Source organism: Lygodium microphyllum, chromosome 20 (assembly GCF_053477565.2).
Source record: "Lygodium microphyllum isolate KBCC chromosome 20, Lygodium_microphyllum_v1.1.10, whole genome shotgun sequence".
Taxonomy (NCBI): Eukaryota; Viridiplantae; Streptophyta; class Polypodiopsida; order Schizaeales; family Lygodiaceae; genus Lygodium; species Lygodium microphyllum.
Genome location: NC_141154.1, coordinates 30,107,752 through 30,134,696, shown reverse-complemented (window position 1 = coordinate 30,134,696; position 26,945 = coordinate 30,107,752). Strand labels below are relative to the sequence as shown.

The 26,945-nt window shown below is 42.5% G+C and overlaps 1 pseudogene; it reads right to left on the bottom strand.

The window, feature by feature from the left end:
- Positions 1 to 405: 405 nt before the first annotated feature.
- Positions 406 to 26,945, bottom strand: part of LOC148018799 (uncharacterized) — a 35,426-nt pseudogene continuing 8,886 nt past the window's right edge.

Genomic DNA, 26,945 nt, shown 5'->3' with positions numbered 1-26,945 from the left:
ATCACCCTTATGCCCTTGAGACACATTACTCTCGGGTGTTCAATGGGACATTCATAATTGATTTTGTGAACTCTGCCAACACCTGCTTTGCCCTGTTTGGAAGCCGAGTAAAGAACTAGATTACATTCAATGAGCCCAATGGCTAGGCTGGGCTTGGTAAGTATACCACTGCCCAGAACCCCCCAGGCCGGTGCACCTCCAACATCCTAATTTATGGCAACTGCATGGAAGGCGATTTAGGAATGGAACCATTGATTAACTCAGAAGCAAACCTTGCTGCAAGATCTGGTCATCAATGATTTCGGCTGTAATGTGCCTCCTGCTAGGTTTCCCCCCCAATAGGTCCAAATGCACCAAAAACTTTCTTTAAGTCTTCATCTCAGAAGTAGATTCTGTGAGATTTTTTTAAAAAATGTAGACATTGTTGAAGCCAGATCCTGTAGTTGCCAAATCTTGTTCCTGTCGTTGCATGAAGGGGCCAACATAAACATGTTTATCATTGATAAGCATGCCATTCACTTTCTCTATTGCAATCTGAGCCGCTTCCTCATGTTCAAACTGAAAAAATCCATAACCTTTAGAAACCCAGAGACATGAATTTTGAAGGTGTTCTGCTTGTGGGATTGTAAATTACTGCTCCAGGGTGACTGGAGGGGTCCTTTTCTACAATCTTCGTTTGGGGCCCTTTTTGAGCTCCCTCTCTCCCGTCTTGCACTCCTTTGTACCTAGGATGGTAGGGCGAAAGAAGAGCTCCCTCTCTCTTGGTTAGCAAAGATGCAATGATCAAGCTATTGCGAGATGATTTCAAGTGCAGTAGGAACCCCTGTAGGAACATTTTCCACCTAAAAGAGTAACAGTAAAGTGTACAATGCTCATCTCCATGAATGCAAAGTGTACTTGAATCCATAAGACCGATACATAAAATAAATACAAGATCGCATAATGAAAGCAACGGTACAATCATGGCAAGATACAAATGATGATAATAAGATAGTGCACAGAAAATGCTTACATAAATCACATGACCAAAAAAGAAGAGGATGTGCGCTCCACAGATCCAAGGGCGAGCTATAGATCCTTGCCATGTGAAAGCTCATCCCGCAGCAAAGGAGCATTGAACAGAATCTGGAAAAGAAAGAAGCAACTATACATCAGTCCACCATACAATAATGCATTTTAATTAAAATTAGTAACTGCGGACAAAAAAGATGAGTGACTTACTAGGCTGCCTGTAATATTTCTGTTGAAAAATTATTACTAGCCCGCGTGAGCAGAAATTCGAGATACAAAGAAAGGATCAAGAGTTTGGCTAGGTACATTTGACACAACTAAAGAAGCGGTCCAAGCCTATGATGTTGCTGCTCGAAAGATTCCTTAACTCCTGTTATGGGTGATGCAGAAACAAAGAAGATTTCTCCCTTCTTCCATTGGATTGAGAATACATGGGAGCTCCTCAAGAATGAAGAAGAAGACTCTCCTTTGAAAAGTAACTGTGGTCAAAATTCTCTCCAAGTCCTGTGGCTCCTATGAGATTTCCAAGAAAGGCGGCCAACATGATCTAATACTCCATCACTACTTCTTACAGCTCATGTCCTTGTTGTACCTGTTTGACTTCAGATTTGACCAAGCCTCCTACCATAGTTCATGTGTGTCTTCCAAGAAAGTTGCCATCTCTGCCTGTATACCTCAAAAGTAGGGTTTGTTGTTGGAAAATGAGACTAGATTTAAGGGAATGGAGAGAGAAAGGAAGGATCAAGAACTAAGATCTAATACCAACTATAATGAAGGATACCTAACTAATCTAACTAAGAGAAAGAAGAGAAAGAAGAAGACTGCAGAAGAGAGAGAAGAAGAGAGCAGAGGAGAGAGAAAGACTAGGAGAAGAGAGAGAAATACATGAAAAGAGAGAGAAAGAGGGGAGAGAGAGAGGGGAAGCCATGGGAGCTGAAGGTCAAGGTGAGGAGACATATTTGTATATATCAAAATGGTACCCTAATCAGGTCCTTGTACACCTTAATACCCCATCAGTGTAACCAGGTATTCGCATGTGCTAACTCCATGTAAGACTCTCTAATCCCATTCTTTACAGATGCCCAAGCTAACCTACCAACCCCACAGTGAGTAATCTTGAATCACACGCAGCGACGAGTACAACACAAAGTGAATCACTTGGCCTAAAACCTAAGGAAGCCACCCACTAGGAAAGGCCATAGCATGAGTATCTTGTAGCTGCCAGCTATGCTAGAGCTAACCTTGCAAGTGAGAGTCAAGAAAGCCAGTACGAATCTCTCTGAAGATGTCTCCCACATGGTTGAACTAATCCACCTCAAGAGGGTGCTTGAATGATAGAACAAAGCACAATGAAGCTTTCCCTCAAGGTGTTGCAGATCTTTTGGAGCAAGGAATGAGAGATATAATCAAAAGAGAGACCATGGCAGCCTGAAGCAAGCTTGAGGAAAGAAGAGGAAGAAGGTCTTTCTTGAAATGTAGTAGTAGTTTTACTCTTCTCTAACTCCTCTGAGCCAACTTGAACCAGGAATCCCTAAATTTTTACCTCAAAATTTGTGATGAGCTACTAAATTTGGCTTGAGTGCTTCCAACTTGGCCATAGCTTTGTGAGATCTCCAAGAAAGGTTGTCAGTCCCATGTGGTACTCCACCATTGGTTCTTATAGCTCCTATCCCTGCTGTACCTGTGTGACTAGTTTTTTTGTTTGTAAAATATAACTGCATGTGAGGAAAGAGAAAGAAGAAGGGACCAAATACCTAAGCTATGATACCAACTGTAATGAAACAGACCTAGGAGAGAGAAGGAGAGAAGGGAGAGACTGTAGAGAGGAGAGAGAAAGAGAAAGAAGATGAGAGAAGAAGAGAGAGAAAGATTAGCAAAAGAGAGAGAAATACGAAAAAAGGGAGAGAAAGAGAAGGGAAGCCATGAAAGTTGGAAAGAAGGTTAAAAGAGACTTGATTATTGATAACTGATGCCCTAATTGGATCTTCCAATACCTTAAATACCACGTCAGTAAAACTAGGTATTCCCATGCTAACCTATTACCCGTCTATCCCCACTCTTTTACACACTCCACCCATCATGGCTAACGACTATAATAATGCACCAAATGTTGAACTATAAGGTAATTGTATCTTTGTCTATTATTATGTAAACTAACCCTTTTCTAGTTACTCGATGAGTTATTGTGACTTATGGTTTTGTAGTTGTTTGTATGTTCTAGTTCTTTGGCAAAGTTGCTCTAGTTCTTGTTGCTTTTAAGCATCAAAGAGTGAAAAAAAAATCTCTCAGCTTGTGTTATGTTCTGAATTTTTACATGTTACAAGCTCACATCATTAGGATTACTAATGTTCAAACAAATATATTTGATTATCAACCTTGTTGAATGTGACACAAATATTCTCCTTCCACCCATTATCATTGATGATTGTGGAGATCCTAAGAACATGGCACATAATTAAGAACCCTGAAATGTTTTTCCACAACTCAATGTATCATGAAATATATTGATATCTAACTATGCCCACATTATTTTGAGAAGCCTACAAAATTCTTAGGGAATGCTAGTAGCAAGTAGAGAACCAAGCTAAAGTCACATTTCTTTCACCAAATTATGGATTTTTAATCATGTTGGTCTCATAATTAGAGGTGTGAAAACAAATATCAAGGTTTAACTCATGAAGTTGAAACCAAAGACCTTTGTCAAGCATGCTTGATACTTTCTAATGGCATATAGCACTACCTCCTTCATAGTAACAAGTGTAGATTAAAATGGTGGAGGGGGGTTCCACGTATATATATAAATATATATATATATATCATGTAAGTTCAAAATAAGGGGTTTTAAAAACACCATTTTTTACATACAAAAGGGTATCATATAAATGGGTTACTTACAGATTGAATAAAGAAGGGTTGTGTTTTATTTTAGAAAAAATCACGAATCAAAATATTTATAAATAGGCCTTCAATGCACGTGATATAGAGAACATATATATAATGAACGCCCCGAGTGATTAGCTATTAAAATGTGTAGCAACATATAAGACAAAAAAGCAAAGCAGAAGCAATATACACCGAGGGTATTTGTAGTGATATAAAAATAACATTAACAATAGTTATTATTCTTATTTTATTCTTCTATATCACATGCACTCAATGCCTACTTAAGAATATCCTTATCTGTGAATTTTCCCTAATAAAACACACCCCATTTCTATTCAATCTGCGAATAACCCCTTTATGTGGTACCTTTTTGTATATATATATATATATATATATATATGGTATTTTAAATATCCCTTCTTTTGAACCCTCATGATATGTTTATATATTTATGAGTGATATTTATAGGACAATAGTGCAAGTAGTTCTCCTAAACCTATTTTTTTCATAGTGATATAAAACATGAACAATTACTAGTTTTAGAGCTAAACATCATTTGTTGGTGCTTCAATGCTATAAATTGTGGAAATCTTATATCATTTTCATCACCTATAAAAGTAGCCTTATTTATATGCGACTTTCACATTATCAGTATCACGAAACAATGGCCAGTTCCAGTATTAATGTGAAGAAATTCTGCTAATCTTAGCATGTGCCATTTCACATCCATGATGATACGATGCTTTTTCCTATATCAAACAAATTATTTTTCACATATGTGAATACACTACATTTAAAACACCTAGAAAATATGACTAATAATTCCCTTGAGAATGTTGGATTTCATACTTTCAAAGGGTGAATAACTATTATACGTTTGTGTACATTGTGTCATTGCAAATGTGTGAAGGAGGTTAGTATTCGTAAAAACATAAGTAGGGTGACTAATTTAGGACATTGCAGTTGATCACAGTCTACAAAGTTCAAAATACTCAAAAAGAATGGCTAATTATAGTTCTTCAAGTACGTTATCTTCATAGTTTCAAAGTGTGAGTAGCTTATACATTTTCATATGTACAATGTCATCATGAAGTACTTGAGGTTTTATGAAGGTTAGTGGTTGTAAAAGCAAAGACCGTAGAGTAAGTGATACAGGATACTACACTTATCAATGTCTACAAGAAGTAGCACATCACAATTATGACATTGTATTATTTTACATATATATTCATATTTGGAGCCAAGATGGACCTTGAAATTAGCCATGTGACTATGTCAAGGCCTCCACCATCTGATAATGAGCACGAGAGTCACTAACAAACCTACCACGTACCCTAGACACAGTGAAGGGATGGAGACCCATTCATCGATCCACCTTGAAAAGGAAGATTCTTCTGTAGTTCTTTCATGTGTTGGTTGATTGGTAAAGGGAGGGCTTGCATAGTATACCCGGGAAAAGTTTTGAAAGCTGATACAAGAAACCTCAACTTCAAGATTTTCAAGTTATTTTCCAAGGTTTGGAATGAGATTTTATTAAAATAGATCCAAAATGGACCCACATTTCTCAATTTTGGAAATTCACTAAATTTAGAGATTTTTCTTTTCTACCAAGTTACTTCTAACAGGTCATTTCATATTAAGCGTCGGTTTGAGGGGAGAAACTGACCTGCACAAGCATGAAGAATGGGCTTTCCACATAAGTTTGGGTCTCCGATGTAGCTCTCTGTGACTTCCAACTGTGGTTGTTGTGGAATAGGTCCACCCAATCCTTCATTGAAGGAGACATTGAAGACTTCTAGCCCCGTTAGAGCACTAAAGCTTGCTGGGATGGATCCGGATAATTGATTGTAGGAGAGGTCCAAAGATTGTAGTGCGGAGAGCTTCCCGAGATCAGAAGGGATGGGCCCACTCAAATTATTTCTCGACAGATTTAGATACATCAACCCGGACAACTCATCCAAGTCTGCAAGAATTGGGCCACTCAAATGGTTGCCGGACAGGTCGAGCGATGTAAGCTATTAATATTATTAGTTCAAAGAAGTATAACTATATTTTATAGCCTATGAATATTAATATTTCAACAATATGATGTCAACTTAGCAAAGACATGCACAATGAGAGACCAAGATGATGGCCTCTCTCTCTCTCTCTCTCTCTCTCCTTAAGCATATTGACTGAGCATTGAATTTATACTTGTTTTCACTAATCAATATCCCTTCTTGCAACCATAATAAATAAATCCAAAAATATGCAAGCTTTAATAATAAGTTTTTATTTTTTAACCAACATTTAATAAGGTGGCTAGAGCCATGTATAAAGAAAAATGTTTAGTGAGTATTTGGAATGGATGCAAATGAAGATATATTTATACATCAACCCATGCTTACCGAAGAGAACTTACATCTCATATTTGGAAAGAGAATAACTTTTGCAACATTGCCCATAGTGTGACCAGCAAAGCAAAGACTTTGCTAATTATTAGAGTAAATGCAATTTATTTTGTTGAGAAAATATAAACATATCTCGCTTTGGTTAGCTATGATTAAATTTATGATAATCTTTTACTATTATTATCTGTCGATTTGTGAAACAATAGTACACTTACCAGATATCAATTTAATACGAATCTAGATCTAGATTTCTTGTAGAAATTATTTTGTATTGTAAATATGAGAGAGAGAGAGAGAGAGAGAACTATTTATAAGTAAAAAACGAACTATTTGTTGCGACACATGCCATAATCCAATACAAAATAAGTTCTATCAAACCTAAAGTACTCGTAGAAATACTTTTGTATTGCAAGAGAGAGAGAGAACGCTATATATCAATAAAGAGAGAATTGTTCATTGGAACACGTCACAAACCAATAATGTAATACAAGTTCTATTCATTTGGAGTGCTTGCACAAATGTTTCTAAATTGCAAATATGAGAGAGAGAGAGAGAAGAGAGAGAGAGAGAGAGAGAGAGAGAGAGAGAGAGAGAGAGAGAGAGAGAAAGAGAGAGAGAGAGAGAGAGAGAGAGAGAGGGAGGGAGGGGTGATGGTGGGATAGGTGGCATAATTTGAGTGAGAGAGAGAGAGAGAGAGAAAGAGAGAGAGAGAGAGAGAGAGAGAGAGAGAGAGAATGTGTGTTGTGTGAGAGGAGAGAAAGAGAGAGAGAGAGAGAGAGAGAGAATGTGTGTTGTGTGAGAGGAGAGAAAGAGAGAGAGAGAGAGAGAGAGAGAATGTGTGTTGTGTGAGAGGAGAGAAAGAGAGAGAGAGAGAGAGAGAATGTGTGTTGTGTGAGAGGAGAGAAAGAGAGAGAGAGAGAGACAGACAGACAGACAAAGAGAATGAAGTACTTACATGTAGAGAGAGAGGTGTGTGTGTGTGTGTGTGTGTGAAAGTAGTGGTGAAGGTAGTGGTGGTGATAGTGGTGGTAGAGCTAGCGATGATGGCGATGGTGGTGATGGTAGTAGTGGCGGTGGCGATGGTGGTGGTAGAGCTAGCAACGGCGGTGGTGGTGGTGATGGTGGCAGTGGCAATGGCTGTGGCGGCGGTGATAGTAGTGGAAGTGGAAGTGGAAGTGGAGGTGGATACATCTAAGCTGGAATAAGTGAACTATGTGGAATAAGAATAGAGGGGTTGCCAGAAAAAACTCTCTCAAAAGCTCACTCAAAAAACTAGCTTCTTGCCCTTCCCCCTGAAATGAGATGATAGGGATATCGCCTCCTTCATGCGAAGGTCCATTAATTGTTTTAGCCAATACATCTATGACGCAGAACTCTGCTGCACATAAAGCTCCTGAATCTTCTTCCATAAATCCCATGCACTCTGATTTTCATCTTCAACAACATTATAATGGACTTCTTCTAAGAGTGACAAGATAATGGTAGACTTGCATAGCTCATCAACTTCCATCCAAACATCATCATCCATATCCTCGATTTTAACACCGTTGAAACGCAAGGGTTTAATCTGCAGTTTTTGCGCCAAAACTTATCATATCTAGGACTTCTAATACCCATAGTTAGTACCATCCAACTTGGAAATGTTAAAGAGAGCAGTGTCTTTCAAATGACCAGTAATACTGTCCCAAATCATTTAAGAAAAAAAGCAAAATTGCATGTTGTTGTAATTAGCAGAAAACGCACTAAGACCAGTACTAAAATTGGCTAAAAGAGTGGATATCACTAAGAGAAGCACCTGTCCACCAAATATGACCAAGATAAGTAGTAAGCATTACCCTTATAGAAGTACTTGAAATCTGCAGATTTCAGCTTGCTGGAATAAATGATAGCAATATATAAAATTGTCCCAAAATGAAGCAATCACTGATACATATGTCACTGAAACTGCCAGGTAGCAAGATACATCCAACAGTGAGTGTCGAGGGGCAAGAAGGTACCAAGAACTATCAAACCAATAACCTGTTAGGAAGGAGATATCTCATAGGTCTAGAATTCATGCATGTAATGGGTCTCGGGGTAAGAGAAGAGACCAAGTACAAGCACAACTGATAGAGAAAGAAGCTCAATGCATAACCATCCAAGATGCATACAAAACTGAAAAACCTGTGACAAAGATAGGTGCATGCCCAAATAGGCATATCCAATCAGCCCACTATAGAATAATTGCAAACATAAAGCTCTTAAGAGAGCAAATGCATGTAACTGTCCCACAAGCTGAAGCTCAAGTATAAGTAAGACTCTGTGTACATCCAAGATACCAAAAGGCTCCCATTGGAGGTAAAGTCAGATACCAAAAGGCTCCCACTGGAAGTAAAGTCAGATGCAAATAGATCAAGCAACACTGGTGCACAGATCGGATACCATAAGTGCGTGTAGTGAGCGTCAGAAGGTCCCCAAGAACAAAAGAACTCTAGTTTTTGCACACAAATCAATGTAGAAAGCTTGCACGACATGAACAAGAGACCAATTGGATGCAATCTCTCCCCATGCCTTGTGTGAGCGCTCCACAAAGCATGTATTTCATATATTAATCATCTTCAAGCTCGAATAATAGCCCAAATTACAAAATAGCATGCTTTAGCTTTTGAGTTTTCTTTTGTGCCAATAAAGAATTAAAGCTAATGGGCACCTAAGAAGTTAGGTGTACCCAAATACAATGTCCAAATACAAATATCTTAATCGTGCGCCCATGCGCATACAAAAATAACAAATTAATATCAAGCGCCTTGATAAATAAGCGCAACAAAATCTAGGCCCCATGCCTAAGGTATGCACCCATCAAAATATTGACGATAAATTTGAATACACGCTATCCTCCAATGCTTTCCACTGCCACCGCTGCTATCTCTACACATCAACTGAAGCATTCACAATCATTAGTAAAATAATACAATTAAACCGACAAAAGTGAATACCTAGCAGTCTTCAGCTACATAAATAAATTGGTTAGAAATCAATCCTAACCTTAATTTATCACGAGTGCGCACTCTAAACTCATAAACGTTTATTAATTTAAATATGTATTTTGCGAAATCACCCGCTATGGAATCACTCATGTACACACTAAATTAACAAAACGCCCAAAAAGGATAGGCGTCCCCATCAACTTCTCGCACTAAGAATCCACTTTGTGTATGAGCCCCGGTAATAAAAGTTTACGGAATCCACCGTAAAACCTCACGGAATCCACCGTGGCACGGAATCCACTGTGTAATATGCCTCCTGACATCATACCCCTGGATGGGATAGCAATTGTCATCAATTGCTATTAGCTCAATGTGGAGCTAACAGAGTGGGGAAAGTATTTAAGTCTCTAGCGTGCATCCATTGGGCCTCTTCAACATGATGGTTTTTAAACTTGACCAAATATCTAGAATATCTACGGCCAGTTCTAGTGGCCATAAAGTCAGTATCTATAATAGCTTCAGGCTCAAGGATTTCAGTCTCTTCATCTAACAAAGGTGGATTTTCATAGACAGGGTGTACAAGTAATTGGCCTCTAAAGGGTCGTAATAAACTAATATGAAAGGTGTTGTGAATTTTCCAATGTTGTGGTAGTTCCAATTTAAATGATTGTCATTGATTTTGTGTATGATCTTGAATGGTCTATAGAATCTAGGTGCTAATTTCACAACTGGGTGTTTATCTACACTTTGTAATCTACGTTTTTCTATACGTAACCAAACATAGTCATCAACTTTAAAATTCATGGCTCACTACAATAGAAATGAGGCATAGACGCGCATGTTAGACGCGCAAAGTCGGGCGTGTCTATCATTGTGTCTATAAGTGCATGTAAACATGTGTGTAAATAGATGCGAATTTTGCATCTATATATCCGCGCAAATAGACGCCAATATAGACGCGCCAGCAGATGCACAATTATTTAACCACCTAAAATTGCAATTCACATAATTAAAAAACCAAAGTTAATAATTATTTAACCACCTGAAATTGATTCTGGAGCATGCACGTGTGTGCATGATAAAAACCATAGAATTAAGAATACACATATTTGAATCATTGAATTAAAAAAATAGAGTTAATAATTACTTTTTCATTGCTCTCTAATGAATGGCAGTTTCTCCAGTTGACAAGCCTGATATAAGTAATTAGCGGCAAGCGACAGAAACCTTACAATTAGTAGCAAGCATTGCAATATGTATCTCGTAATTTCTCTACTTAAAGATGATAACAAATACTTCCTTTTTATCATGGAAAATTCAATTTAGCTTTAAACTTGACTATTGATTCTTGAGTATGCACGTGTGCGCATGATAAAAACCATAGAATTAGGAATACACATTGAATCATTAAGCAAATTAAGTATGTTGTAGTGAATGATCCATCTCATCTTCAATGAGATCAACCCTTGCTAAACTATCTACTTCTAGGTCTATGTTACCACTATAAGATGTGTTGCTATATTGCTCAAGAACTTCATCAATATCATCGACAATCACTGTTAACCCCAACACGAAGAAAGCAAAAGAAAGCGGAAAAGACGCAGGGCAAAGGTGGGAAAAAAGGTAGCCCGACTGAAGGAAGAAGAGGAAAAAAAGACCAAAAGCGCAAGGGCAACCTTAAAAGTCCAAGGCAAATGCCGAAGGGGAAAGGCACATTTTAAAATGGAAAAGGCGTACCCTGAAATATTGTAAAAGAGCGCCGGGCTCTCACCCGTGCAATTTGTAAATGTAGACAGGCGGTGGAAAGGAAGCTAGGAGGATAGACAGACAATGAGAAAAGGGGCCTAGGCTAATGGCCGGCCATGTAAAAAAAAGGGAAAATGACCGCCCATGGAAATTAGGGCATGTAAATAAAGTTAAAAAATGAATGAGAAGAGCATTCTCGTGTGTGGCAGAAAGCGTCTTCTTCTTCTCCTCTTACTTCTTGCCTTCTTGCCTCCTTACGTGTGCTTGAGAGAGGGATCGAGAGAGTGTGAGGGAGTGAGGTAGTGATCGTGTGAGGGTGAGGGATCTTGGAGAAGAAGCTCTCCATCTTCTCTCTTCATCATTTCCTCATCTCCTCTCTTCTCTTGTCTCGTATGTGGCTATGGAGGATGAAGCTCATGGGAGAGGGATTAAGGTTGCTTGAGCTTGCCTCAAGGATCGTGGAGCTGCAGGGGTGCAAGACAGAGGAAGGTACTTGATCGAGCATCAAGGTAAGCTCACTACACCCATAAGGTAGGCATTGCGCGACGGCTATGTGAGAGGTAGCCATGGCAGCTCGGTTCGAAACACTTGAGTAATAAGTGGTCCGTAGGTCTCGGGGTAGAGCTCGAAGAGTTCCCACATTTTGGTTCCATTGCCAGGACCAACGGATTCGAGCTTTGAGCGCCACACACATCAGATCGAGTATGGAAGTAGGGTTTGTAGCCTTTCGAGATAACTAGGAGACTTAGGAGGTTCTAATCTGAGGAATAGGTAAGTATTTGGTTTTATTGGAAGCATTAGATTAGGACTATTGTTCTGCATTTCTGTTTTTCATATTGGCTGCACTAGATTGAGGTTAGATTAGGGTAAAACCAGAGAAAACAGAGGCTCTGGCTGCTGCTGGAAACAGGAAAATAGGGGACCAGATTCAAGCTTCTGGGTGAAACAGGGACAGGGAATTGGTTGTAAGGTGTTGCAGTGCTGGGAAAGAGCCTTAAGAGGCCTGGGAGGCCAGGACAGACCTCATTTTCTTAGTTGGCTTTGTTTGTGAGAGAGAGAGAGAGAGAGTTTCTGGTTCACAGGATGAGGAAACGCAACCCCGATTCTAGGAGCATTCGATTCGTGCTACTTCAGGTGAGTCGAGTGAGTTTCAGTAGCGCTCTGATCGATTATGGGATGTTTTGTGATGATTGAGTGCAGCAGACAGTAAGAAGGATTCAAACGCGCCGGAATCGCGCCCGCCCGCCGACGCAGTCGGACCAACCTACAGTGGTTCGATTCCCAGAATCAGACCACCCGAGTTCTGGAGTCGGACCGTCCGACTTCCAGAATCGGACCGTTCGACTGAGAGTGAGTTGGACCAGTCTGGTCCGATTACCAGAACCGGACCAGCCCGATCGGACGTGCCACATGGTACTCGGACTACCCCTTATAATCGGACACTCAACTATCCGATCGGACCATCCTGTCTGATTGAACCACTCGGACCAGCCTGTCCGATCAGACAGCTCGTCTGATCGAAGAAATCGGACCCACCCTTGTCCGACTCAGACCAGTCCAGAATCGGACCAACCCCCGTCCGACTGTTAGAGTCGGACCATACTGGTCCGATTGCTAGAATCGGACCGTCTGACTCTCAGAGTCGGACCATCCCGGTCCGATTCCCAGAATCGGACCATCTTGCCAGAACACAAAGATAAGGATCTTTTGCTGACCTGACCACAGACCTGACCCTAGGACGCAACCCTGAACACCCCCAGAACCCAATTGGGCCATTAAAACCTCAGAGATTTATTGAACTAAGCACAACGTGTGAGTAAGGATCAACGCTGCTTTCAAATAACAAGGAACACATCTGGATACCTAATAACATTAAGGAACTAGTAGGAGGAGACCCCAAGACTTAGACAGGTGCCTGAGAACCCTACTAGTAGTACCTGGAGAAAACACAAAGATACGGGAAGCAATAAGATAGAGAAGTGGAACCTACCGGAGCTGATTGGATTCATTGACAATCGTGGAGCTGGAAGCAGAAACAATGTCGGGATCAAGAGGCGATCAAAGGGAAGATCAATTAGATTTGGGAGAATTTTCAACTTCAGTCCAGGAACTGGTACATGACTACGATCTACTCACCAGGACTGAGATCCAAGCTAGACCTGTAGAGGAAGTGGTGGCTAACCTGGAAGAAGAGAGAAGAGCTATCAAAAGAGCATTGGAAGGCATAATTTCCTACAACCATGAGCAGAGGGCTAGAAGGCTACAGCAGGACGTGGATATGTATGAGGCTAGATGAGTACTAGACCTAGCTAGGGTAGCCAAGTCTGGACCGAATGTAGAGAGGGAATGGGCAGCAGAGGCTGGCATGATGTTGAGTGAACTGGTGGCAAAGTGACTCATGGACAATACATCCGTGGAGCAAAGTGCTACTGCCCTAGCCACCGTGCTACTGTCAGGATTGGGAGTCACGCAAGGAGCTAAAGGGCAGGCTAGAATCCCCATAGTAGCGAAACAACTAGCTCGATACGAACCTAGCAGTGACCCGTACAACTTCATGGAGCAATTCGAGCAAGTATGTGAGGCGAACAGTCTTACTGACCCTGCACGGTGAGCTCAAGCTTTCGGCCTGTGCTTATGCAACAAGGGGAGGACCTGGTACTCTAGTCTGGATGACGCAGAACGTACAAACTTCGCTCGTCTTAAGGGCCTCTTCATCAAGAGGTTTTTGGAGGCAGAGTACTCGGACAACCTCATTGTTGGGTTGATGAATATCAGTCAAAGGGAGAAGGAGGACGTTAGGGATTACATTACCCAGGTGCACAGTCTCTATAAGAGAATCCCTGCCAATGAGCAACCCATCGAGAGGGCAGTGTCTACAGTGTTCATGAACGGGATTCGAAGCAAGGAGCTCTACAAGGCTTTGGCCAGTAATTCCACCTTACAACGAGACATGCTAGCTCGAGTCTTCGAGGAGGCAATACGCGTAGATGATCAACTCAGGGAGCATGAGGGTTACCAACTGAGATAGTGTGAGCCAGAGAGACCCTGAGAGATCAACCATCTTAGGGAAAAAAGTAACTGCTAGCGCGCAGGACAAGAGAAAGAGTTTTGACCACGACCAAGGGATGGCAGAGATGAGACTAGAGATTGCGTGATTACAAGAGCTCGTTAGAAAGCCTGTGAGATTGCATGTACAATGTGTGTACTGTGGTGGTAATCACCTCCCAATGGTACCAAGATCCTAGATCTCGGCCGTGCTCAAATTGCGGTAGATTCGGACATGATGTAGCGCACTGTAGAATGCCGAGGAGACTTCCGTATAGGCAGCAGTACAACCCTCCATACTTAGGCAATAGGCCACCTAATTTCTTTGGTAGGGGAACCCAGTTAGCTCTTCCAGCACCAACTGACCCTAGACCTGTCGTGCCTAGGCTGGAGATGAACCCAACTGGCATACCTAGGCAACTAGGGCCTTTTGTGACTCACCCACCTAGCGATGCACAGAGTGTGGAATCACACATCTATTTCTTGATTGTCCTAGGCGGAAGCCATCAACGAGCACTATCAACATGCCATTGGTGCCTTTGGGGCTCTTTGGAGTTGAAACTTTTGGTAGTGAGGATATGCCCATCCCACTACATGCTATGACGCAAGCTCAAACAAAACAAGCAAGCATCTCCTTACCAGGGCCAAGTAACCTTGATGCAACCTCAATAGGGAAGAAAAGCCGAAGGAGATGGAAAAAGAGGACTGATGCAAAGATAACCCTTAAAACTGAGGAAATGACTATGCTAGTAAATGGGAAAGAGGGTCACAGATGTAGAGACAGAGACCTCGGCTCCTAAGACAGCAGAGCTAGGGAGTGCCAAGGTAGGGGAATATCCCCATCCCAAACGGCAACTCGAAGCTATAGCCAAGGTCAAGGAGTGGGTCAAGGATGCCCAAAAGCACCTTGAAGATGATGAACCCATATTGGAAGACCCTATAGACGACTTTTCCAGTGTTAGCACACTAGTCTCACCCTCAAAACCACACGTTGGGAACATGCATGCACCATTAAAAGTGGCTCAGCAGCCAGAAGCTTACCAGGGCAGACAAGATGCATGGCCTAGAACTGCCAGCCTCAGAGGAAGACAAGGGTCCAATAGCCTCCTCACAACTTTGTTGTCCACCCCAATAACTCTAAGCCTGGAGGATCTGCTTAGGCAAAATCACTCCTTGTGGCAGGAGTTAAAAGACTCGATTGAGGGACACGCAAAACTTGTGGGAACTGATCCGCAAGATCATGACGCACTTACACAGATCCCAAGTCTAACTCTACACGCAGATCCTAAGTCTTTGCACATCAATGCTTTTTGGGAGGGCACTGAAATGCACACAATTTTGCCCGTCCTAGTCTTAGGAGACATGACTCGGAAGGGAATTGTAGACACAAACCATGCGGTTCTAGAGGCATGGGGAAACCCTCCCGTAGAGACCGCTAGATTCAATGTCACGTTAGCAAACAGAATGAAGGTAAGACCATTTGGGGTCTTAAAGAATTGGCCGGTAAAGATTGCCAGTGTGCAATTCTCAATAAACTTCATTGTCATGAAGGGAGTGGATTACGACATACTATTAGGCCGACCTTAGATGAGGAATGCACGAGTCATAGAGGATTGGGGCAATGGATTGATTTTCCTAGGGAACAGAACTAGTGCAGTGAGGGTAGAGATGGACACTTGGACGACAACTTCTGTTGACCTGGCAGCCATCTCAGCCATGCTAAAAGGCAATACGCAACCGACCAAGCCCTATGGATCGCTAGCTAGATATATTCCTTGCCCTGAGGATGAGAGGGATTGGATGTACGTGCTGGCAACCATTGACCTACCATTCTCGAATGAGGAAGGACCACATCAGCAGGCTGCTAAAACCGCCACCATGCCAACTGAGGAGCCAGTTGTGCCGCTTTGCATGATGGTAGAAAGCTCGCTCAACCCAGGCAAACCAGCCTTGTCTCGCATCCTCAACAACAAACTAAAGCTTCAGGAGATCGTAGAGTATCTGACAGATAAATTGAATGGCAATTTGGCCGCTAAATTAAAGCCACTACGTGACCTGTTAGCTAAACCATAATGGAAATGGAACAAAGTCCATGACCTGAACTTGTTATATAACTGGGCTTTAGTTACTGACGACAAGGAGAGTGAACAGGGAAGCTTAGGGGATGATGAGCAGTCAGAAGAACAGGACCCGGACGATGAGGAGTATGAGGACTGTCGCTCTGCGGGAGAAGAGAGTGAAGAAGAGGTAGACATGATAGAGTACGGCACGGAGGGAAAAGCAATAGAGAAAATCAGGGCAGACTTAAGGCCTAGGAAAGAAGGGCTCAATCGAAACGAAAAAGGAGTCATACTAATGGAGTGTGACAGATCCTGGCTGGAATAAATAGAAGCCGTAGATTACGAGCAAGTTGGAGTGGCACAACGGTGGGTAATCCCAGTGCTCAAGACGAATTCACCTACGGAACTAAGACCCCCTGGGGAAACACCTTCCTCAAGTGAAGGATGCGAGTTCAACTCAGAGTCGAAAGTTAGTACTGAGAGTGATCCCGAGATACCGCAACCCTCTCAGGTCAAGCGCACCAAGGGAGACTTGCCAGTCCACTTGAGGCACAGGAGGCTAAAAGAGGAGGCCAGGAAGCAAGCAAGGGGCTCGGAAGAGGAAAGGCAGAGGAAACCATAGAATCTACCCAAATGGTTTACAAAATTTAAAAAGGGTGACAGAGTGGTGGTCCTGCTAGGTACAAAAAGACAAGGTCAGACTAGTGAATCGATAGAGGGACCCGCCAAAGTCAAAGAGGTTAACTTGGCTGGGAAAGGCGAAAAATCAAGATCGGTATTCATCGCAGATGACTTGGCGGAAGAGGAAGAGACCAAACTTGTTGCGCTCCTGCAAGAGTACATCAACGTGTTTGCCTGGACATTGGACGCGAACTTAAGGGAGTCGACCCTAGGGTCGTGACTCATAACATCCCAATGATTCCAGATGCAGTGCCAACAAAACAACGACCTTACCCCATGAATCCTAAACACGTCCATGCAGTGAAGGAGGAGATTGACAAACTCATGAGGGCAGGTTTCATATATGAGATCGAGCACATAGACTGGGTGTCACCTATCGTGATTGTCATGAAGAAAAATGGAAAAATCCGAGTGTGTGTAAACTACAAAAAAGTGAATGCCGCTACGAAGAGGGATAATTATCCTTTACCTTATACTGAGCACATGCTGGAGAGGGTAGCAAGGAAGGAAGCCTATAGTTTTCTGGATGGCTTCTCAGGTTACAATCAGGTGCAAGTGCACCCTGACGACAGGCACAAGATTGCCTTTGCCATGGAATGGGGCGTATTCACCTACATTGTCATGCGTTTTGGGCTAATGAATGCACCTGCAACTTTCCAGCGCGCCTAATGTGCACCATCTTTAAAGACATGCTTAGGCGCGAACTGGAAGTGTTCGTAGATGACCTATGTTTACACTCTAGTTGGGATGAACACTTGAAGAAATTGCGACCTGTCTTTGAAAGGTGTAGGCTGTACCACCTCTCGCTAAACCCCTTAAAGTGCAGTTCTGGATAAAACACGGATGCATCTTGGGGCACGTAGTGTCAAGGAATGGCATTGCCACTGACTTTTCCAAAGTTAGAGTCATTGTTGACTTACCGCCACCCGACAACTACAAGGGAGTTCAGTGCTTCTTGGGACACACTGGATACTATCGACGATTCGTGCTAAATTATGCATTAATAGCTAGACCTTTGTACAAGCTATTGATAGTGTTTGAGTGGACGGAGGAATGCCAATGCACATATGAAGAATTGAAAAAGGATCTTACGACTGCACCAATCTTGCAAGCCCCAGATTGGAACGTAACATTCCATGTGCACATAGATGCCTCTAAGTTCGCTATTGGATCCGTGCTATGCCAGCCTGGTGAGCATAACTTGGATTACCCGGTGAGTTTTGCCAGCAGGCAGCTCACAGAAACCGAGATGAACTATTCCACGACAGAAAGGGAGGGGTTGGCCATGGTATTTGCAGTAAAGAAATTTAGACATTACCTGTTGGCCACTCCCTTTGTCTTCTTCGTTGACCATCAAGCCCTACTGTATCTTGTGAACAAGCCTTGCACTACGGGGCGCATAGTTAGATGGTTACTCCTTTTACTAGAGTTTGACTTCTCTGTGGTCGTATGCAAAGGAAAGCAGCACTACATGGCTGATCACATGTCCCGCATACCCATAGGAGAAGCCGCTGGACAAGGCGTGCCTGATGATTTACCAGACGCTCATCTTTTTAACTTGTCTAGTGAACGAGAATTGTTTAGAGCGGATCTGACGCCATATTGGGCTGATGACATAGTGCAAGTGCTAGAAAATGGACTACCAGAGCGACCCATTGAGAAGGCCAGGCTGAAGAGACTTATCTTGAAAATTCAGCCCTACCAACTAATAGCTGGCCAACTCTACAGAATGGGACAAGACGGTTTATTGTGCAGATGTGTGTGTGAGCACGAGATGCACGACACATTAAACGAAGCACATGGCGATATTGCTGGCATGCATTTTAGTGGGGACACAACAGCCCGAAAGGTGCTACAATCCCAGCTATGGTGGCCCACCCTATTCCACGATGCAGCTAAATTTGTAAAGCACTGCGATGAGTGCCAAAGGACCAAAGTGCCTGTGCGAAAGGACAAGATGGAGATGACCCCTATCATAGCTCGACAACGCTTTGAAAAATGGGGCATCGATTTTATTGGGCCTGTCAGTCCTGCAGCACAATATTCCCAAGCTCGATACATCATAGTGGCAATCGACTATTTAACGAAATGGGAGAGGCACGAGCCATGAGGAAGAACGATGCTAGGACCACTGCAAAATTCTTGTGGGAGCAGGTCATTTCACGGTTTGGTTGTCCAATCGAACTTGTAAGCAACCAGGGCACACACTTCATTAATGAAGTGTTTGCCCACTTGCTCTCTACCTTCCTAATAATTCATCGGAAGTCCTCTCCTTATTATCCTTAGGCTAATGGCCAAGCCGAATCCACAAACAAAATTCTAGTCAATGTGCTTACAAAAGTTGTGTCTACTTCGAGAAGTGACTCGGATAACAAGCTAATGGCGGCCTTGTGGGCCTATCGCACAGCTTATAAAACGGCTATAGGACAGACGCCCTTTAGGCTGACTTACGGAACTGAAGCCATTCTGCCTGTAGAATTCTTCATCCCTAGTTTGAGGCTAGCAGTCCAGGAATGTTGGGAGGGAAGAGAGGCTTGGACTAACCACTTAGTCTAACTTGAGCGCTTAACGGAGACCCGACTCCTCGCCACTCACTCTCTAATTTGTGAAAAGGCTCGACGAAGATGTGGTTTGACAAGCATGTCACGCTGCGAGACTTCGAACAAGGGGACCTTGTTCTGCTATACTCGATAAAAGGACATAAACAGAAGATGAAGTTTCGGGGGCTAGGACCTTTCAGGATACGCGTAATCGGTAGGTCCGAAAATGTTGCATTGGAGACACTTGACGGTGAGGGAATAGGCTTTTTTAATGGCAGCCGCATTAAGAAGTACTATCCTCCTTCACATCCGTTACACGAGCCACCCATGCTAGAACCCCCACTGAATGTCTGCATGGCTACTGTAACTCACCTGACAGATCAGGACGAAGAAGTAGTGGCACCGGCATACCTGCGGATCACAGTTGCAACAGGAGGGGTGTATTCTTTTGACGCCTTGATTGATGAAGGTGCTGACTGCAATATCCTAACACATGACCATTGGACACGCATTGGTCAACCACAACTACAGCCCACTAACGCTCAGCTCACCCCGTTTAGGGGTACTGCTTACCCACTCCTAGGGAAATGCAAGGTGGTCCTTTCCATCGAGTCTGAAAGTTTACCTGCCTTCTTTCATGTGTTGCCTGACACTAAGGATGCGGGTAATGTATCACTATTAGGTTGCACTTTCAAGAAACAAACCAACTGTAATGTGGATTACAACCTAAATCACATACATCTTGCTATCGGCAATGTGCGCATAGTGATGACTTTCAGCAAGGGCTGCCCTAACTCCCCCACTTTTATGAAGCCGCTGATAGAAACCCCTACTACCACGCTTCAGCCCAGGTCTAAACAAACGGAAACTACGGCCTCATGCCAAACTCTCAACCCCAGATTCACACCCACCAAGAGCATTCACAAGGCCAAAGAGTCCAAGTTTCTATGGGTGCCGAAACGGCAAAAACCACATCCGGGTAAACCACCCAAGTGTGATCCTAAATGTCCAAATTATCAACCGTCCCGACCCAAGAGGCAATCTAGGCGCTATCGCTGTAGACACACAACCACGCCGCGCTGGATTCCCAAGGACCTCTTGCGGGCACAAGGATACCACGAGGGCAATCCCTGGATTTGGGTGCCTAAAAAGGGCCAGCTAAGAAGCTCATCTACAAGAAACCTCACCCTAACGAGAGAGGTTTGCACAAGTGGCGCCCAGAACATAGTTAACGGGCCAAGGCTAGCGATGGCTAGCAAGCCTCAGCTCATCTATCGACCAAAGCAAATGCCCCAAGCCTTAAACCTACCTAATCCTAAGAACTTACCAACCACGATGACTGCCCACTCACAACCGAGTACAACCCCCATGCCTCTAGAGCTTCCTACAGCGTCTCAAAGTGTTTCCCATTGCGAGGCCCGACCCGTGACACCGATGAGGAAGTCACAACTGTCTAGTCCAGTTGCCCCAGCACCACCAGAGGGTCTTAAACCTTCATACGCAATACAACCTTTCCTCTCTTTGGCTAAGGACCTTTCCGCAACTTCCAGGGATGATTTAATAACCTGTATTAAAATGTTAGATGAAACTTTTACTACATTTGCTAGAAGCTACGAGAGGCTAGACCTAGGTCTTCTTGACGAAAAGCTTTCTTCGGATGTTCGTGCATTACCATGCACTTGGGAGGAATGCGAACTTATGACCACTAAAGTTCCCAAAATTGCTACTGAAATGATATCAAACGATGAAATCTCAAAGGATCAGGCTGCACTCAGAAGGCTTATCACTTCTTATCCAAAGCCTCCGCGTTCTGCTCCTAAACAGGAGCTACAAGAGCTCATGCAGATGGCAAGCTCACCTTCCACATTCTTGCAGCATTGGTTTACGCTAAGGATCCAATGGGAGAAAAAAGGTTGTCCCATAATGACCAATGCTGAGCAACGCAGGGCAATCAAAACTATCGAATATGACCCCACGTACATGGCACCTACCTCGTTTAGGGTCTTGGCCATCATCCGTGATCAGCATTTGGACGACCATGTGCTCGCCCACCCCTACATTGACCAATTCCTCACCCAAGAGGAATTACATGTTGCCAGTCGCCTCAGTACCGGGGATCTCTTCCATGACGTTTTGACCTACATTTCCCAAGTCTCCATCCAGCCATCCACTCTTGATTGTCATGCCCAACTTGAATACAATCCAAACTTCTATAATTGGCTATTGGCTAGGTAAGTCAACCCATGTGAACAAGTGCTTACCTCGCCCTTCCTGTGCTAATCCTAGGAAGGATTCTTTGAAAGATTCCTGATGGAGGGGGGAGCAAGGTGACCAAGAGCATAGCAAAGATGAAAAGTTATGTTATCTAGCTAGCAGATTTTTATAATTAAGAAAGTTTCTATGGAAGAATATTGCAGAATAAAACAATAGCAATGGTCAAGCCTCTAAGCAAGTGTGCCCACTTTAAGCCCATCTATTTTTCTCTCAAACTTAGTTCTAATTAGAAATGCGCCGATTGTTAGGCACTAAATGTTGGCATGGTGTGTTGACAGGTCACCGCCATGGCAGGACAGGACAAAGGAGGCAAACTACCATTCTTAGAAGAGGAAATGACCAAATTCGGCATCGCCGTCGAGACACGCGGATTCAGTCACTTCACTTTCAAGCACACACTGAATCTGGACAAAGCCATCATGGAGGAACCCGTGATCAAAGAATTAGTGGATAGATGCCATCTCCACAAGTACGTGGAAAAGGTGGGGCAGGCGGTGGATTACAGTATGTGCGTGGATTTCCTGAGGAATTTCCACAAAAGCAGGAACTGTGGCACCGTCACAGTAAGGATAGGGGATCAAGAAAGGAGAATCGAAGTGCCCCTCAATGCAATGATCATAGAAAAGGCCATGGGGCTTGTGCCAAAGAAAGATAGAAGGCCGAAGCGAGATGTTTACACCATGCTGGGGGTCAAGAAAGAAGCGGTACGTACTGTGGATGGAATCAGCTTGGTTGACATCCCGGACCCAGCGGTGAAACTACAAGCAAAAATGATCCATACCCTCTTCTCGGGCTAGCGTTACAATGCACTGATGAACAGGATCGGGGTCCCACTTTTGGAAGTTATATGTTTAGTCATTGTGGCAAAAATCATATAGCGATGAAGGGTTTCAAGGCGCCACCAGGGAAGACAAAGAAGGCTATTATGGAAACAAAAGGGGAGTTGATTTGAAGAACCTTCAAAGGGTGGAAGCATTCAAGAGAAGAAAGGAAATTGATGTGTGGCTAGCTAGCAATACTCCAGGAAACAATCATTTGATATGCTGAGGTTGAGGGACGGATGTTGAAACTGATTTTTGATTGGCTAGAGAGAAGAAAGGAGATGTTAAAGACTTCTTTTTCTCTTCTCTTCTCTTCTCTTTTCTCGCGCACGCGGCTATGGAGGATGGAGCTTGGAGATGGATAAGGCTTGAGGATGCTTGAGCTAGCATCAAGAATCGTAGAGCTACCGAGGTGTGCGAGGGAGGAGACTACTCACATCGGCATCAAGGTAAGCTCACTACACTCGTAGGATCGACGGCGCGTGGGCTAGGTGAGAGATAGCCATTAGAGCTCACTTGAAACGCTTGAAGCAATAAGCGGTCCGTGGGTCTTGGCGGTTGAGCATGAGCTCCCACTACAATGAGCTTCAAGAGAAGCTTGATGGTTTGTTGGAGGATCAGATTACATAGACAGGTTTGAAAACAGAGTGGAGATACGTCAAGGAAGCTGTTACTGCACTTGTGAAGAAGCATATAAGAAGAGAAAGATTGCATGTCTCTAGCTTGCCCACTGTTACTAGGAAGATAGTTGATGTATCCAGTAAGCCACCTACTTCTGTGGCTAACCTTATGGCTGTACCTGCTATTTTTCCCTCTGTTAAGGGAAGATGTCTTGGATGAATTGGTCAAAGGGATGTGGGATCTTCAATTGAAGGTTGCAAAATTGGATGAAAAAGGACAAGAGGAAAAGGGGATGGGCAGCAGCCCCTAAGCCTGGAAAAAGATGTATGTGGTGTGACAGTTTACAGCACGAGAGAAAAGATTGTGCTACCTATTAGGAGGACTTGGCACGATAGCTTATCTTTTGGAAAGATGGCAAGATCCATGCACAAGAAACATGATTGCCTCTTGCTTTTAATTTTGGAAAGGGAGGTATGCAGAAGTTGTTGGAAGACTTGGCTGTCTGAAATGCTTATGCGGCGGTACATGCTTCTACTTTTGGTCTACAGTTGGATAGAATGCATGGCCAAGTGATGGTTAGTCCAAAGGCTAAAATATGGACACATGCTTTACATGCAGCTGAAAAGAGAAAGGTCACTGATAGTGAAATGTCTCATGCAGGGCAAGACATTTGTGGCATAACTGGTTGGGAATCACCGGTAGATGCATATTCAGTCTATGCATATTTAGCAAAGGTACAAAACACGGATGTACTTGTGGAAGAAAAACCAAAAAGAGATGAAGATATTGCAGGGACATCTAAAAGAATGGCAAGAAGAAGTGTGGATCAGCCTAAAGCTACAAATCAGCCACCTCCCAAGCATGTTATGGAAGAGGTCAGTTAGAAGAAAAAATAGGATAACAAATAAGAGGGAAAAAAGAAGGGCAAGCAGCCATGATATAAGTTGCAATCTGACATTGAGACAGCCACAAATCTTAAGAAGGTTCTTGAAGAATAGATCTTAAACATTCGGGTGGAATTTACCTTGGGAGAGGTGCTTGGCGTTGCCAAGCGAGAATTTCATGATGAGATCATTGACATAATTAAAAGGAAGCGTCAGTTTCTTGGTGATACCACCAGTGCATTGCTACAATTTGAAGAGGAAATTGGTTTGTTGGGTATTCAGGCTGAATATGAGCATGACGTAAGTACTGGATTATCTATGCAGGATGCTACTAATAATCAGTGGATAGCATGTGGAAAAGAGAAGAAAGTGGTTGAAAATGCATTGTCTTGTAGCAATATGCATGGTGGAATAAGGCAAATGCAACAATATGGAGAAGAAACTCTAGGATTTATTCCTCGAAGTCACTACACAAGAAATCATTGGGCTAGAGCTACCACTGAAACGGTAGTGAAAATAGGGGAACGTGAAACTCCTTGTGTTGCTTTACTTGACCATGGGTTTGAGATAAATGTCATTAGGCATGGATTGTATGAAAATGGCGCATGGCCTGTAGACACTGATCATGATTGGTGAATGAGGGCTGCAAATAATTCATCAGGGGAGCTCTATGTTGCATGTCCTAATGTAAAAGTGACGATTGGTGATGTACAGGAAGAGCAACACTTCTTTGTGCAAGATAATTCCTCATATGCAATGATTTTAGGACAGCCCAATATTACAAGTGTGCATATGGAAACAAAGGTGCTTGATGATGGATCTGCTTATGCAAGAGTCAGAAGCAAGAATGGGAGAAAAGCAGTCCAATTTCTTACTGTTGTGTTAATCATCCTATAAATCGTGACACACTTCGAGAGTCTCCTTTGGTTCCAAATACAAGGAAATTCAAAGACCTGGATTTTCATTAAGCACTGCTGTAATGCGGGGCTATAGTAGTGCTTTTCAGAGGGTGTACTTGCCTCTTGATGAAATGAAGCATGTATTTACTATTGGTAATTCTCAGTTTACAGCAAACAGTTCATGTCGGTTTAAGCCTATGGAAGCTATGTGTAGGGCTGAATGCATATCTATGAAACGGGCTATTAAGAAGCTAAGATCATTAGGGCTGTTAGCTGAAAATGATGGCATCTCATGCATCTTTTATGGGCTGAATATTACTGACACTATGGCTGAAATTTCAGCAACTATACATGCAAAAAATGAGGCTGAAAATAGAGTGTTGTAAGTATGTTATTTGGAAATGTATGATGTTATAGTATTGTTTGCTCAGCAGGAAGGATTACAATGGCCTGAGACAAAGTATAAGATAGTTGAAAAAAAGGTGAAACCAATTGCTTTGCCACTCCCACCAGAGAGTGAGGATATGTATGAAAAAGTGTCAAGGCAGCCAATCTTACGGGATCCTAAAGATATAGGTCATCAGTCTACATCTGAAACATTACAGGAATTGAAAGTTGGTGCAAAAGGGTTTCTTTTGCCTGCTAAGAGAAACTATTTTATGCAGATGTTAGCTAGTCATGGGAAGGGATTTGCATTTCAACCAAGTGAAATAGGTTGTGTGGATCCAAATGTTGTCTCTCCTATGGTCATATTTACTATGGCACATGTACCAGGGAACTTGAGGCCTATTCCAGTGCTGCCTAAAGCTTACTTGGCAAAGCTGATGGATTTTCTAAATGAAAAGATTCGCATGAAGATCTTGGAGCCTTCTTCAGCCCCATACTCAAATCGTTGGTTTATTGTGCCCAAAAATAATGGGGCTTTGAGATTTATTCAAGACATACAACCGGTCAATAAAGTGACCATAAGAAATGTGGGTGCAGGTCCTATGGTTGATGAATTTAAGCTCGACTAGTTGAGTATTGTTGCTTCTTTGATTCAAGTTTTTTTTCTTTCTCTAGCATGAAAGTTTGTACACCTTTACTTAGTCCATAGAGTACGGCCTACTATGTTGTAGAATGGAAAAGGGGGAAAAGAAGAGAAGTCGTAGTTTAGAGAAGGCAGGAGTTCCAAAACCTAATAGAGGGAAAGTATATTAAGGTTAGTGTTTCAACGGTAGGATGAGAACTTTTAAAAAAAAATTGAGTTTATCAATATTTATTTCTCTATTTATTTTTTGAAGAATTCTAGAAAAAGATAAGTCACATGATCATATTGATAGCATCACCAATTTGTTATAAAATCTTACCCCCCCCTCCCCCCCTTTGATGACTCAACTCTTGGTGATTTTTGGTGTGTGCACCACATCAATTATCTCTATGAGTAGAGTGAGTAAACTTTGTCGATCATCATCATTCCAAACACAAGTATTATAGAGATTTTCAATGTCTCATAAAAATAGGAAGACTTAAAGAGATCTTGGTAACATTCAAGATTCTTTAAATAAAAATTGGTTTGTCTCATTAGTGATATTAGCTACCAAGACTCATGTGGAATTATTTGCATATCTAATAGAGTCTACATCTCTAATAGACCCGTTTCCAACATCTAGTGTCCAATTAGATCTTATGTATCCTTTAATATTCCTATCTACCCAATGCTTCAAATCAATAACAAGAAGTCATTCAAGACTCATCCTATTAGATTATTTGGGGATGCCTTATTAGAAGTACTCACATGATCCCATCAATGATGATTGAGTATGGCATAGGATAGAGAAGAGCAAGCATTAAGGAGTGCCTCTAACTCACTAGCATGTATTGCCCAGCCCAAACTCATGCAAACTCTCTTGATAAATGCATGCCTTGGCATATGTTGTTGACATTGGCACATTTAAATCTCAACAAGTACCCCAATGACTCGTTGTTGGTATATTATTATAGACAAGGGCTCTTAAAAATAACCCTAATTGTTATCCCAAAAATATCTTTGTAATATATACTATATCTCTGTAGTAGTCAACATCTTTGGCTCAACAAAAAGAAATTTGTTGATGTTGATTATTTAGCCTTAGGAGAGAATTA